A 13,967-nucleotide genomic window follows, 5' to 3' on the forward strand; every position below is an offset into this window, starting at 1 on the left:
AAGAGTGCCCTATTTATGGAGAAAGCCAAACTGTATGGAAAGGCTTGTTCTTAACGTTTTGCTAATGAAGCAAAATGCAATAAGTTGGATATGTTTGTGAAATATTGCATGTGTGGATCTTAGAATGAACTAAGAAACACACTTTGTCTGAACTACGCAATCCTTATATTCAAATTGCATTGGGTGCTGTAGGTCATTTTCAATGTCTCCATTGCATTAGTTGAAGTCAATGAGACTGGATGTGGAAAAATTTGGCAGACCAAAAAAGTGCAGGAGGGAACATGGTAACTGCCATACAGTCTCAGATGACAGGTTTCAGATGAGTAATCAATCCAGTATCCTGTCTCCCCTTGAAGCCAGTGGTATCTGTTTTGGATGAAGGTCCAAAAAACCCTGCAGCAGGCAGTTATGGAATAATTTGCCCCACGGAAAGTTTGTTCCTAATCCCCAACAGTGAAAGAAGTGTGTTAAGACACCCAACCACAGACATTATCTTGGAGTTACACACAATCTTCAGCAAGTCTGGGCTTATGGGGTTTTATTGCACTTATTCCATTAACCCTCTCCTGCCTCTGAGACACAGGAGGTTTAGTTAGTTACTGTGTGAAAGCCACTTGGAGACCTTGGATGCAAAGTGCTTATAGCACTAAGCACTATGATGTGTGTCTCTCTGCCCACACAAGGCTGGGGTTTCAAGCGCACAAACAGCTAACCAGGCAAGTATTCAGAGTAAAGGGATTCAACAGATGCCTTTGGAATGTAGCCCTTTAAGTATGCAGCTCTCTAGCTTCCTATGTTAGTGTTTAGCAGGCTTCACATCCTCTTCCTTCTCCTGCTGTTCCGTTGTCCAGCTCCAGCTCCATTCTCTCCCCACTCCCTTCCAGGCCTCAGGTGAGACTCTCACATTTCCCTTTGTCCCATTTTCCTCCATAGCTGTGATCTCCCTTACTGCTCAGGGGAGAGCCAGGTGCTGAAGGGAAATGGGGCTGGCCCTTTAAGGACACAGAGGGGTCCCTATCATTCTTGCTCCCCCCCACTACCCCAGCCCCCCTCCCACTTCCAGCCCCCCAACTTCCTCATGGCTCCAGCCCCTAGCGCACCTCCCAACCCAGCTACTCCTGCCCCTCAACTTTCCTGCTGCTGCAGAGTCCTGATTGCCTCTGTTCCTCCAACACCCTCCAGTCCCTCCCTGCCCCCAATCTCTGCCCTCCTGCGCTGCTCCCTGCCCAACCCCTACCCCCAACTCCCCCCAATCCCTCCCCGCCCTCAATCTCTGCCCTCCTGTGCTGCTCCCCGCCCCCCAACTTCCCCCAGTCCCTCCCCGCCTGCAATCTCTGCCCACCTGCGCTGCTCCCCGCCCCATCCCTACCCCCCAAATCCCCCCAATCCCTCCCTGGCCTCGCCCCCACCCCGTGCAGCTCCCCGCCCCATCCCTACCCCCCAACTCCCTCCCCGCCCCCAATCTCTGCCCAGCTGCGCTGCTCCCCGCCCCCCAACTCTACCCCGGTCCCCTCGCGGTCAGGACTGTCCCTCCCCCAGCTCCCCCCAGCAGGCGGGACGGCAAATGGCCGCAGCCCAGCCCAGCCCAGCCCAGCCCCTGCCCCCCGCCGGACCTTTCCGCCCCGCCCTCCCCACGGGGGGCAGTTGAGGGGGCTCGGCGCAGGCGCCCTGCCCCAGGGGGTTCGCCGGCCGGCCGGCCGGCCCTCGGGAGTGGGGAGGGGGTGAGGCGAGGGAGCCTGGCCGGCGGCGGCCACACAAAGCCCCGGCTCCTCCCTCCCCGCCCGGCCGCTCGGCGAGGCGGGCAGCGCCGGGCCGCTCCCGCCGCGGTGGGCAGGAGGCCGAGCAAGGTAAGGGCCTGGCGCGGCGCCGCCCCGCGGGCTGTGCGGACGCGCGTGAGGGGAGGGGGCCCGGGCCGGGCCGAGCCGAGCGACGGTCCCCAGCGCTCCCCCTTGCCCTGAGGGGACTCCCCCGCCTCGCTTCCGGGGCACGTCACCGCGCTGGGCTGGGGCCGGCTCCTCTCGGTGGCTTGGGGGGCAGGATCTGGGCCTGTGTTGGGGGGGATGTTCACACCCCTCGCCGTGAGTGAGGAGCCGCTCTGGAGCGCGTACGTGGCTCCGCTGCGTTTGAAATCCCCCCCCTTTGGCCCAGGGAGCCACCAGCTCTTCTGAGCCCCTGCGTGTCGCAGGTAACCTCAGCCACCGTGAGGCGTGAGACCAAAGGCTTGCAGCCTGCCCGAGACTAGGCTGTCCTGTGCCGCAGGCAACAGGGCCGAGCCCGATGCCTGGTATTCAAGGCCCCCCTCCCCCAAAATGGCAAGGGCATGGCTGAGCTACACCTCGCTGGTCCTGGCGAGTGGCCCGCACCCATACGCTGCTGAGGAAGGGCACTGCTGTGGGGGCACTGACCTGGGAGGGGGGGGGGATTCTTTCCTGACCCCAATATATGGTGATCAGTAAGACTCCTAACCTCTGGTAACTCGAAAAACTGAATAGGAAGTTGTTCTTATGAGCACTGCCAAGCAAAAATATGTTTCGGAGTGGTAGCTGTGTTAGTCTGTATCAGCAAAAACAAGGAGGAGTCCTTGTGGCACCGTAGAGACTTAACACATTTATTTGGGCACAAGCGTTCGTGGGCTAAAACCCACTTTAAGGTGCCACAAGTACTCCTCCTTGTTTTAACAAAAATATTAGCATTCTTATGAAGTCCTATTTTTAACCACCCTTTAAATTATCTTATCACTTTCCTTTATTGGCTGGTTTCAGTGGTAGCCATGTTAGTCTGTATCAGCATGAGGAAAACTTCTTGGTTGATTTTCTCTTTAGTAGTTTTAAGAGGTAGATCCTCCCCAAAAAACACACAACTTTAAAATGATTCACAATGACCAGGTCGCACATGTAACTGACATTGATTATCACATGATCTCACCTTAGTTTGCCTTCTGTTGTTGGTCATGCATACTTGTCACTTTGTCTTAACTTAAATCATAAACTCTTTGGGGCAGGGCCTGTGTCTTACTGTGTGTTTGTACAGTGCCTAGCACAATGGAGTCCTGATCCTAACTGGGTCTTTTGAAGCTGCAGCAATACACATGATAAACAGATTGATCAAAGGTAGTGTAAGATTACTTGGTCCAGTAGTCTGTTCCAGTGACTGTTAGTCTCTTTCAAAATGGAATGGGTGTTCCCGTCTTCAAAAGGAAGTGACACACACACAATATCACCAATTTACCATCTTTTAAATCTTTCCTTAAAACCTGCCTATACTATGATATTTACAGATTGCTCCCATCTGGGATTGGCAAGCAGGTGGAGAACTTTGACTTCCGATTTTCTGCAAAATTTTGTTTTTTATTGTTACCTCATCCTCCCAACACAGCCAGCCTCCACTTATCTGTTTTGCCCACCTGTTGCATCCTGTCTGAGGTGTAGATTATGAGTTCCTTGGGCAGGGACCATCTTCTAGTATATGGCGTGTAGCACAATGGGGCTCTGATCATTGAGTGGGGGAATTCCAGGCCTACAGTACAAACTTTTGCCAGCATAGCTATGTTAGTAAGGATGATCCCTGGCCAATGTAGCTGTGCAGGCAAAAGCCCCTGGTGTAGAGTTATACTGGTATAATTTATTTCACTTGGTAATTAGGGGTAGGGCACTGGAATAAGCTATGCCAGCAAAAACACATTTTGCTAGTATAAGCTTCATCCACGCTAGGGGCACTTTGCCAGTACTATTCAAGTCTGTTCTAGGTTTTGTATACTGCACATATCACTGTACTGTCTGAGTGCCTAAAAAACAATTGCTCCTTAACAGGGGACAAATATATACTGGCATCGCTATGCCAGGAAAGTGCTCCTTGTGTAAACCTGGACTGAGAAAAGGCAACCACTTCTTTAATATGTAGGATCTGTTTATGTTGGAGATAATTTAATTATTTCCTAAATAGTAGACTCTATTTGGGACAGATTTTTTTGACTGCTACTTGATTATATGGGCAGGTAGGACAGTACTAGCTAGAAATGTCTATTAATAACATGTTGTTTGTAGTGTTGTCATTATAGCAGCCCTGTTGGTCCCAGCATACAAGAGAGACAAGGTAGGTGAGGTAACCATTTGTTGGTCCAGTAAAAATATATTACCTCTCTACTGTGTCTCTCTCTCAATCACATAACTAAGCAAGAAAAATGGGTCATGTTTCTTTCTGAATTGAATTTCTGATTTGGAGTAGTCCTCTTTAGCTGTACAATATTAAATACAGAATGCATTTGATATCACTAACAAAAGGTGTTGCTAAATGCATTGATTTATCTTTTTATATTACTTAAAAATAAAACAAAATGCTTACCAACGTTAGCATGGGGGGGGGGAGAGAAATGAATCTTGACTTTCCTCAAAATATGGAGGAATAGTTATGTAGATCAAAATCCTTAATCTTGCAACTTTCCCTGAATCCACTCATCGAAGATTCTGTTTATAGCTTTCAGTGCTCTCATCATAATTTTGTTGGGAATCTATCTGGCAACTTGTTCACATTTAATAAACTAATAAGAGATTATTTATGAGGTTGTGAGGAGAGCTGGTCAAAAATGTCAATTAATTTTTCCCCCCCAAATTTCCCAAGGAAGTTTTCTGGTTTTATCAAAAACTGAAATAAAAACTCAAAATTGTTCAATTTAAAACAACCCAACTCTTTTAAGAACTGAACACCATATACTGTTACCAAAAGAAAATCAATTTCTGGCTTTTCATTGGAAAACTTGAAGAAAAAACAAACTTTTTCTGTGAAAAGTTTTGCTTTGGTGATACAGCCATTTGTCATCTAAAAATGTTTAGATGAAAAAATTGCAACTAGCTTTTGATATGATCATTGTGAAATGAACTGGTGGATTTGTACAGCTAAATACCCACCTCCTTTTCCCCAAGGACCTTCCATGTCCCATGGTGGTGGGGTTCTGAGGATTCCCCACACACATGCCACAAGTACTCCTTTTCTTTTTGCGAATACATACTAACACGGCTGTTACTCTGAAACCTGTCATTATGCAAGGCACTGCATTTAGCCGTATGGAGTGGAAATCTATCAACTAGTTTCCACGGTATGCATCTGATGAAGTGAGCTGTAGCTCACGAAAGCTCATGCTCAAATAAATTGGTTAGTCTCTAAGGTGCCACAAGTACTCCTTTTCTTTTTGCGAATACAGACTAACACGGCTGTTACTCTGAAACCTGTCATTATGCAAGGCACTGCATTTAGCCGTATGGAGTGGAAATCTATCAACTAGTTTCCACGGTATGCATCTGATGAAGTGAGCTGTAGCTCACGAAAGCTCATGCTCAAATAAATTGGTTAGTCTCTAAGGTGCCACAAGTACTCCTTTTCTTTTTGCGAATACAGACTAACACGGCTATTACTCTGAAACCTGTCATTATGCAAGGCACTGCATTTAGCCGTATGGAGTGGAAATCTATCAACTAGTTTCCATGGTATGCATCTGATGAAGTGAGCTGTAGCTCACGAAAGCTCATGCTCAAATAAATTGGTTAGTCTCTAAGGTGCCACAAGTACTCCTTTTCTTTTTGCGAATACAGACTAACACGGCTGTTACTCTGAAACTATTATTTTTAACATCCCTTCAGGCCCTGGGTTGCAGCTGTAGTCTTTCAGGATGAGGAGAATTGGACTGGTATTGGTATTCTATAGAATGTATTGTTCTGAGGATCATTGTTGAGGGAGAGAAGGTAGTTCCTTCTCTAGGGCCTAACTGTGATCTTTCTGCAGCATTTTTTGTGCCTCCTGACCCAGATGATAAGGATGGAAACGGGAACCCAGCTAGTATGTCTTGCCTGGAAATGGCAAGTATCCCTGATAGGTCAGTGAGTCAGTAACCCACATATGTTGTGGAGCAAAGTAATCTAGCATTTAAAAATAGCCTCTAAAAGTGCTTGTATAAAACAAACCAAAGTTACTGATTGATCAAGAGTTTGGAATGGCAGAGTAAATATTCAAGTCCAAGCAAAAAACATTGAAAATTTCATATTGGTCATATCTTTGAACATGAGAATTAGTGGACTGACTTGACTATGTGAAATGAGTTTGGTGGTCTCAGTCCAACTCTTAGGGCACATCACAAAACCAGTGCCATAATTACCACTAATTGGTACCTTTATTGGCAGTCTCTGCAGAGGGATAAGGCCCTATCTAAAGCCTATTAAAGTCATGGGACACTTTCCATTGATTTTTTTTTTTCCAGTGGGCTTTGTATCAGGACCTGACTGGCATGGAAACTGAACTGTTGCCTCACCTCCTAGAGGTGGTAAGATTAGGTAATTTGCTAAGGAAACAAATTGATATAAAATAACTTAATATGACATAGTAGCAGTGTGATGGATATGTGGTTTGTTCGTTTTGTTTTTGTTTTGAGGGCAGGGGGAGTATCTATCCAATATTTGTCTGAGTTTAGTTCACTGAAAACAAATGCCTCTGTGCTCACAGATGGTAGATAATAAGGTAAAACACTTTAAGCAATACAGTTGCTATTGAAACTGTGCTTTTGTATGCAACAGAATATCAGTGCTGAAAGAGACTGTTTATACATCCAGTTCTTACCTTGCTGTAATTACACAGTCCTATCTAAAGAGCTGAGTTTCAGTGTGAATGAGTTCTGCCCCTGCTGCACAGAGTCTGAATGAGGGTTGAGGGGGGAATGGAAATCTCTCCTTCAGTGTATAAGCAGGCTGTGAGGCTGCAGTGCAGTTCATCTATGAGTACTAGTCTGGCCTTTATGCTGGAATAGTGGCTGCTATTGCTTCATACCTCTGTTACTGGATTGAAGTGTCTCTGATGTTGTGACCCTTCTTTCAGCCTGGACCTGAAACTTCTCTTGTACTGCAGCCTGTTATGGGCTGGCACAGAGGGATCTCGCCAAGATGCATAGCCTCTTCCCCTTCTGCGCCCCCACGCCCTTTGTAGCCCGACCACAGAGCTGAAATGGGTTGAAGGGTCCTAGTTTGCATCAAAAGTGAATCTCGCTCTAAGGTTGTGTCTACCCTAGACCTCTTATTCTTAAAAGTTCCTATTCTTTCTGCCACTGAGTCATCTGTATCAGTGGTAGCAATGGTGGGAGCACTAATGCAGCCACTAGTGCCTTCTGTTACAACTACCATGTAATCTAATCCCCCACACAGCAGTTCTAGACAAAACAGTGGTTAAAATACAAGTTGTCTACCTATGCTGATTCTCCCACTCTTCGATCCATCCACGGACCCGAACCAGTTAGTGCAAAAATGAGAAGGCCATATGAAAAGAAGGCTAGTATAGACAGGGTGCTGGTAGGTAGCCTTTCAACTATTAAATGTTGTTGTTTCTTAAAGACAGGGTGGATTTGATTTAAATCACAAGTCGGGAAGACTAGATTTAATCATGGATTTCTACATAAAAGTGCATTCTGGAATATGCTGCTCAAACAGTTTCACTATTGTTTCTACTGCCTGTCCCTCCCTTCTCACATTTATCTCCAGACATCTTCTCCTTGTCCAGATCTATTCCGCCCCCACCAATCTTCTATTCATTGAATTTTTTGAAACTTTGCACTTTCAGAGAGAGGTAAGGGATTGACTCTGTGTACACAAATTTGCAGAGGGACAATAGAGTGAGGTCTGTTGTTTCTCACCTCTATTTATTAATTTAAAAACACTTTTGCTGTTAGCAAGCATTTTATCTCTGGGGACACAAATCCATAGTTTGAGAATTGCAAAACTAAGCATCTCTGATGGTATCTTCTGGACTGAGCACTGAGCCCCATTGGGTAGATAGAAAGATTAAACTATGTAATCTATACAGAAGCCCCTGGAACCCCATAAAATTGCGTCCCTAATCCATGAACTATTGGAACTTATTTACAAAACTTTTCTTAAACATTACATAAATATATTGTCTCATACTGTAGAATTAGAATTTATAATCCCTATTCCATGATGAGACATCTTGGAGCCTTAATGTATCATAATTAAAACTATCTTTAGATAGGTTTTTTCCTCAAAAAGCATTTTTATAAAAAAAATATGATTTTTTGATTAAAAAAAATCATTGATTTTTATCCACCCTGCTTAAAGACATTAATCAGGATAAAAGCAAAAATAGGGAACAGTGTGAACTTTGCAAGGTTTCACAGCTTATTACAGTATTTGCACAATAACAACAGCAGAAAAGAGCCTTTATTAGATCCAGGTTAGGGGTTGGATTCTCCTTTTACACTTATTTACACTTCAAAGGGAGTTACTTCTGATTTACACCATTGTCAATGAGAGCTGAATCAGGTCCAAGTAGTTGATCTTCTCAACTTGCTGTTGCCTCATTGTACTTGCATGTAAGCGCATATATTATTCAGTGGTCTTACATTGAGCACATGCTGTACTTTTAAGTACAATTGAACATTTATTTTGCAAAGAGAGTCCCTGAAACTATACCCTCATTTAATCTAACCAATAGTATGGGGAAAAAGATATTTAAATCTTATTTCAAAAATGGGTGGCTTTAAGTAAAGTGACAAACAATTGTGATATCCTCTTAATGCATTTTCATGAATGGATTTTTGTGATGTAGCCCTTTCTAAAGCCATTAAGGAGCAGGTTAGGAATATTTTGCATTCTGTGTCTAGTCATTTAAACAATAGCATAATCAAAATTCACTTCAGTATTTATTGTTGACATATGGAACATATTCCTCCATTTTTGACTGCATGCTGTTTATATGGACTTTACTGTTGCTTTGATCTTCATGCGGAGAGTGCAGTTTGGAAACATGGTCCAGGTGTCAACATGCTGTTTGAAACTGGGGGCTTGTCTACACTGGCAGTTTACAGTGCTGCAATTTCTCGCTCAAGCATGTGAAAAAACACCCCCCTGGGTGCAGCAGGTTCCAGCGCTGTAAAGCGCCAGTGTAGACAGTGCACCAGTGTTGGGAGCCGTGCTATTCCCCTCGTGGAGATGGGGTTTTTTTAGAGCGCTGGGAGAGCTCCATACTGGCAACGTTAAAGTGCGCGCCCTGAGTCCTTCTAATCTTGCAGCTTTCTAAGAAGAATGTTAAATCAAGACCTGTGGGCCTGGATTTTATCAACTAGAGAAACTTGTCCAGTGAAAACAAGCAGGTTTGATAGAGGAGAGACATTCCTTTTCCCTATTCCTTTTTAAGACTAAAATTTACATGTATCAAATTTTGAGGAAAAGAACTTTTGGAGTACCAAGCCTATTTTCCCTCTGGTAGGTGATCTCTATTCTCTGTGGGTATCCTTGGAAATAGCAGTCTCCTATCCTAAAACAGATATATGGATGGGATTTTCCAGAATATTCAGCATAGGTCTAATTCTGCTCCCCTTGGAGTCGATGGGAGTTTTACTATTAAATAGGAGCAGAGGTTTTGAAAATCCCACAGTAGTTTATATGCTTTTGCAACTTTTTTCCACAGATTGTACCAGAGTTCAAATAACCCTTTAACTGAGCCTTTCCTGATATGTATTATTTATTTATACATACTGTGATGGCACCAAAGAGCCTCAACCAGGTTGAGGCCCCATTGTGCTGGGTGCTGTACAACATATAATAAATGACAATTCCTGCCCCAAGGTACTTACAGTCTAAAATACAAGACATAACAGGTGGGTGAGACAAAAATGTGGGTGGGATGGGAAGGAGGACAAGGTAGCAGTAATGAAAGGGAACTTAATCCTCTCCTTCCTTAAACCTCAGAACACAGGTGAGTGCAAAATTCCCTGCAACAATAGATTCTTTTCAGAGTAGCAGCCTTGTTAGTCTGTATTCGCAAAAAGAAAAGGAGTACTAGTGGCACCTTAGAGATTAACCAATTTATTTGAGCATAAGCTTTCGTGAGCTACAGCTCACTTCATCGGATGCATTATGCATCCGATGAAGTGAGCTGTAGCTCACGAAAGCTTATGCTCAACTAAATTGGTTAGTCTCTAAGGTGCCACTAGTACTCCTTTTCTTTTTACAAATAGATTCTTTGGAGAACATGTGTTTAAATACCCAGTTCAGGTTTAATATCCAATTTTGCCCTTGGGCGATGATTATCTCCCTGAATTCAGAAAAGGTCTGCCCTGTGTAATTTTGTAAGCTATTTAAATACTGAGAGCCAGATCCTCAGATGTAAATCAGTCCAGTTTCATTGACATTAATGAAGCTATGCCAGTTGACACCAGCTGTGGACTTGGCCTGCACTGCACATGCTAATTTGAGGCCTGTTCAATTTTCAAAGCCTTTTCTCAAAGAACCTCTTTTTGCTCCCCTTCGCACCATCTCCGGAATGTGTATGTCTCTCTTTTGGCTCAACGCCTGGGACTAAGCACAACGCTAAATGTGACCTCACAAGTGCTTTGCAGAGAAGAATTGTCTTTCCTTACTTGTAAAATGGTTCCCCTGCTTCTGCATTCTAAAGTATTCTTTTTCCTTTTACTTTGTTTTTGGTCAACACAGAGTCCCTATGTTCAAATAATTAACTCTGGGGTTCTTTTCATTCTGTATTAGAGCCAAAATACATTTCAACACGCAAATAAGCTATAGTCTCATTGGCTTTCCCTACCTGCATGACATTACATTTGCTGACATTCCCCATCCGATGAAGTGAGCTGTAGCTCACGAAAGCTAATGCTCAAATAAATTGGTTAGTCTCTACGGTGCCACAAGTACTCCTTTTCTTTTTACCTGAACCTAACATCTTCTTTCAGCTAAACTCTTGCTTCCTTTGTTCTGCTAATGATTGACTCTGGGCATATGCCATATAAGATATTTAAATACCCAGGTAGAGAAAAGTTCCAAAGTACCCAAGCTGCATCTTGGCCAGACTTAAAATAGCAGATTCAACTGTATGCTTAGGAGGACGAATATATGGAGAGACTTAGAAATCCCAGCTTGGCCAACCTGAGACTGCTTTATGTTCCTCTAGGAGCTGAAGGGTATGGCAGATTGGGTAATGAGTGGATGGAGCCTGGACTCAGCCAGCTAACATAGCGGAGCCAGTGCATAGGGGGAAGTAATTTGTGTCATGTAATGGACTGGCATGGATTAAATTCCCCCATGGAGTAAAGAACAAAATTGTGCCTCTCTTGAGTCCCAGTTCAGCCTCATATCTGCTCCTGGGCAAACATAACTATGCTATGTCCTGCCTTTTACTGAGGATTCACAGGCACTCCATAATTGAGTCATGTATTAGGTTTGACCTGATAATGATCGAGGGCCAGATTGCGATAGGAATATTTCCACTGGCATTAATTAGACTGTCTGTGTGTATGGAACAGCTCATCAGTTTGAGCAAATGAATTCAGTTTGGGATAAACATATTATTATAAAGAAGAACATCAAGTTCACGAGAATAAACACCCACTGCTTTTGGTGATTGGGCCCTTGCTACATTCCTGACCCTGAGTTTATTTGGCCAATAATTTCTTGGGAAAAAGTTTAGATGTTGGCAACTGTGGGACATAGACAAGGAGTAAAATTTTTATAATAAGCTGTTCTAGCAATGGTTGGGGATTTAAAAAAATACCTGTTTTGCAATGTTCAGAGCAGTTAATGCAAGATGGAAAAAACACTGTGATTTAGACAGTTTAAATAGCTATCAAAAAGGAAGCCAAAATTCTTAGTGTGTTCATAAGGCCCACATCTGCTTGGCTGCTTGGGGAACGCCACAGTACCATATATCATTTAAAATTTCTCTGTCCAAGTGCCAAGTCATGAGCACTGCTGTTGTACATGGCTGTTATTAGGGTCCAGAGAAAACCTTATAAGTTGTGATTACTTTGGAATTGGAATTTGATCAAAACCTCAGTATTTGACGTGAGTTTCAGTTTTGGAAAGTGTAACTTGGTGATGTAATATTTTTGGTCCTGTAATTTTTATAATATGAGCCGTTCAATCTTGATTTTTGTAAATATGAAGCAGTTTATTGTAGCTAAGATCAAGTATCTTTCATTACGTACATTAGGAACTGGGAGCTGAATGCTTTGTAACTTGGCTATAAAAACTGAAACTTGGAAAATGTCTTAGCAATGAGCAAACCTTTCCTCTTTTAGTTAGATTTGTTGAACTATAAATATCGATGTGGGAGTTTGTAAGTCAAATGCCAAAAATGCAAACACAGGCCCAGGACCTGCAAAAGGAGCACAGGCACCAATCCTGGAAAGACTCCTGTTGACTTTGATTGGCTTTGTATTAAATCAAATGTAGGCAGAACCCATTGGGACTTGTAGGAAGGATCTGTCTGCATGGATACAGTTGCAGGATCAGGATCCTTACTTGCACAGAAATCTGCCAGAGAAGGCTTTGGTTTTATTGCCTTTCATAATTTCAAGAAATCCCAGAGAGTTCTCTGTTTTAATATCAGGGAATGGAGTGATGGAAATTGTTCCTTGGTGACACTTGATTTTTTCCAAGTGTCAGCAAGCAAAAGAATAGAAAACTCAGTTACAAATTTCTGAGAAACAAACCCTGAGCTCAGAATGGAAGAGCTACAAGAAAATTACCTACAGTCGCAGTGACAAGTGCACAGGTTTCGTGAAAGTCACATGGCACAGAGCAAATTCAGGCTGTAGAAGATATATTCCATTGCCACATTACCCCATCCTGTGTTAAGAGCCATAGGAGGGGGCTCTGTGGGAGGAAATATCCGAGGAGACTCACAGCATCCTATGATGCCTCTCCCTCCCAGTGTAAAAAGTGTGTGATGCCCATGCCTGAACTTGGAGTGCTATCAGGCATGAAACCAAAATATGCTAATTCTGTGATGGTATCAGGGTTATCAAGAGTTATATTTAGTAGTGGCAGTTCTATTTTTCCTTGATGCAAATATAAAAATGTAAGGAAACTCCCTATAAAAGTTATCGTTAATAGACCACAAAGGTTGTAGATACCTATGTATTACATAAAGAAACACCATCCATTGAAACCTGGTCGGTTTTAAATTTGTGATAAAAATAGCTTCAGGTATTTCATGTATTCTTTAGTCCTTTTGCCAAGTTTTGTGATTTTACAGCCTCTCCTTTTACCATGTGTTTAAAATATTTTTCTCTCCCCACACGACCCGCATAGGCAAAGAAAACAAGATTTTATTGGTTATGCAGAGTAAATAGTGGAATTGACTACGTACAAAACAGAGTCAGATGCACAAAATTAATTTTCCTAGATCTTTCAATTATAGTAATGTTAGGTTGTGGTCCTGCAAACATGAACCCAGTCCCGGAAAGACTTAAGCACATTGACGTCAGTGGGATTACTCGTGTACTTAAAGTTAAACGTGTACGTGCACAAGTGTTTGCTGGATTGGGGCCGTGACTAGTTCCACTGAGTTTCCTGGGACTATGTGTGTGTGTAAGTGCTTTTAGGAATAGGCTCTTGACTCTTGCCTGTCATTGGTAAGTATGACAGGTTTCAGAGTAACAGCCGTGTTAGTCTGTATTCGCAAAAAGAAAAGGAGGACTTGTGGCACCTTAGAGACTAACCAATTTATTTGAGCATAAGCTTTCGTGCATCCAATGAAGTGAGCTGTAGCTCACGAAAGCTTATGCTCAAATAAATTGGTTAGTCTCTAAGGTGCCACAAGTCCTCCTTTTCTTATTGGTAAGTATGACATTTTCAGACAGGTTTTTTCTAAAGTTGACAGAATCCCTTTAAAAAAGTAAAGTTGTGATTATAAAAAACAAAACAAACCCCCCAATGTTTGAAAGCCAGGAACTAAAGTGAAGTAAAAGTTTTGAAAAAAATAACAGAAATGTTTCAAAATCTGGCAAATTATAAACAATGATCACTAAAGGTTTCACAGTCTCAAGTCTGAGGGCTGGTCTACACATACAGTGCTGCATTGGCACTGGTGCGGTGATGCTCCCTGTGCTGATGGAAGAGCTTCTCTCATTGGTACCCCACCTCCATGAGAGTCAGTAGCTATGTTGATGGGAGAAGCTGTCT

General features: G+C 43.2%; 1 protein-coding gene across 3 annotated transcripts in view; it reads left to right on the forward strand.

The window, feature by feature from the left end:
• The first annotated feature begins 1,699 nt into the window (after positions 1–1,699).
• The window catches only part of RIN2 (Ras and Rab interactor 2), a 105,076-nt gene continuing 92,808 nt past the window's right edge, over positions 1,700–13,967 (forward strand). For 2 of the 3 annotated variants that reach the window (XM_077814145.1, XM_077814149.1), the window contains exon 1: positions 1,700–1,847. The gene's annotated coding sequence lies outside the window, so the exon portion shown is untranslated. Of the gene's footprint in view, positions 1,848–6,247; positions 6,321–13,967 lie in introns of all 3 variants that reach the window. The other variant, XM_077814147.1, reaches the window with a different exon arrangement.

This window comes from Eretmochelys imbricata, chromosome 3, assembly GCF_965152235.1.
Source record: "Eretmochelys imbricata isolate rEreImb1 chromosome 3, rEreImb1.hap1, whole genome shotgun sequence".
Classification (NCBI taxonomy): Eukaryota; Metazoa; Chordata; order Testudines; family Cheloniidae; genus Eretmochelys; species Eretmochelys imbricata.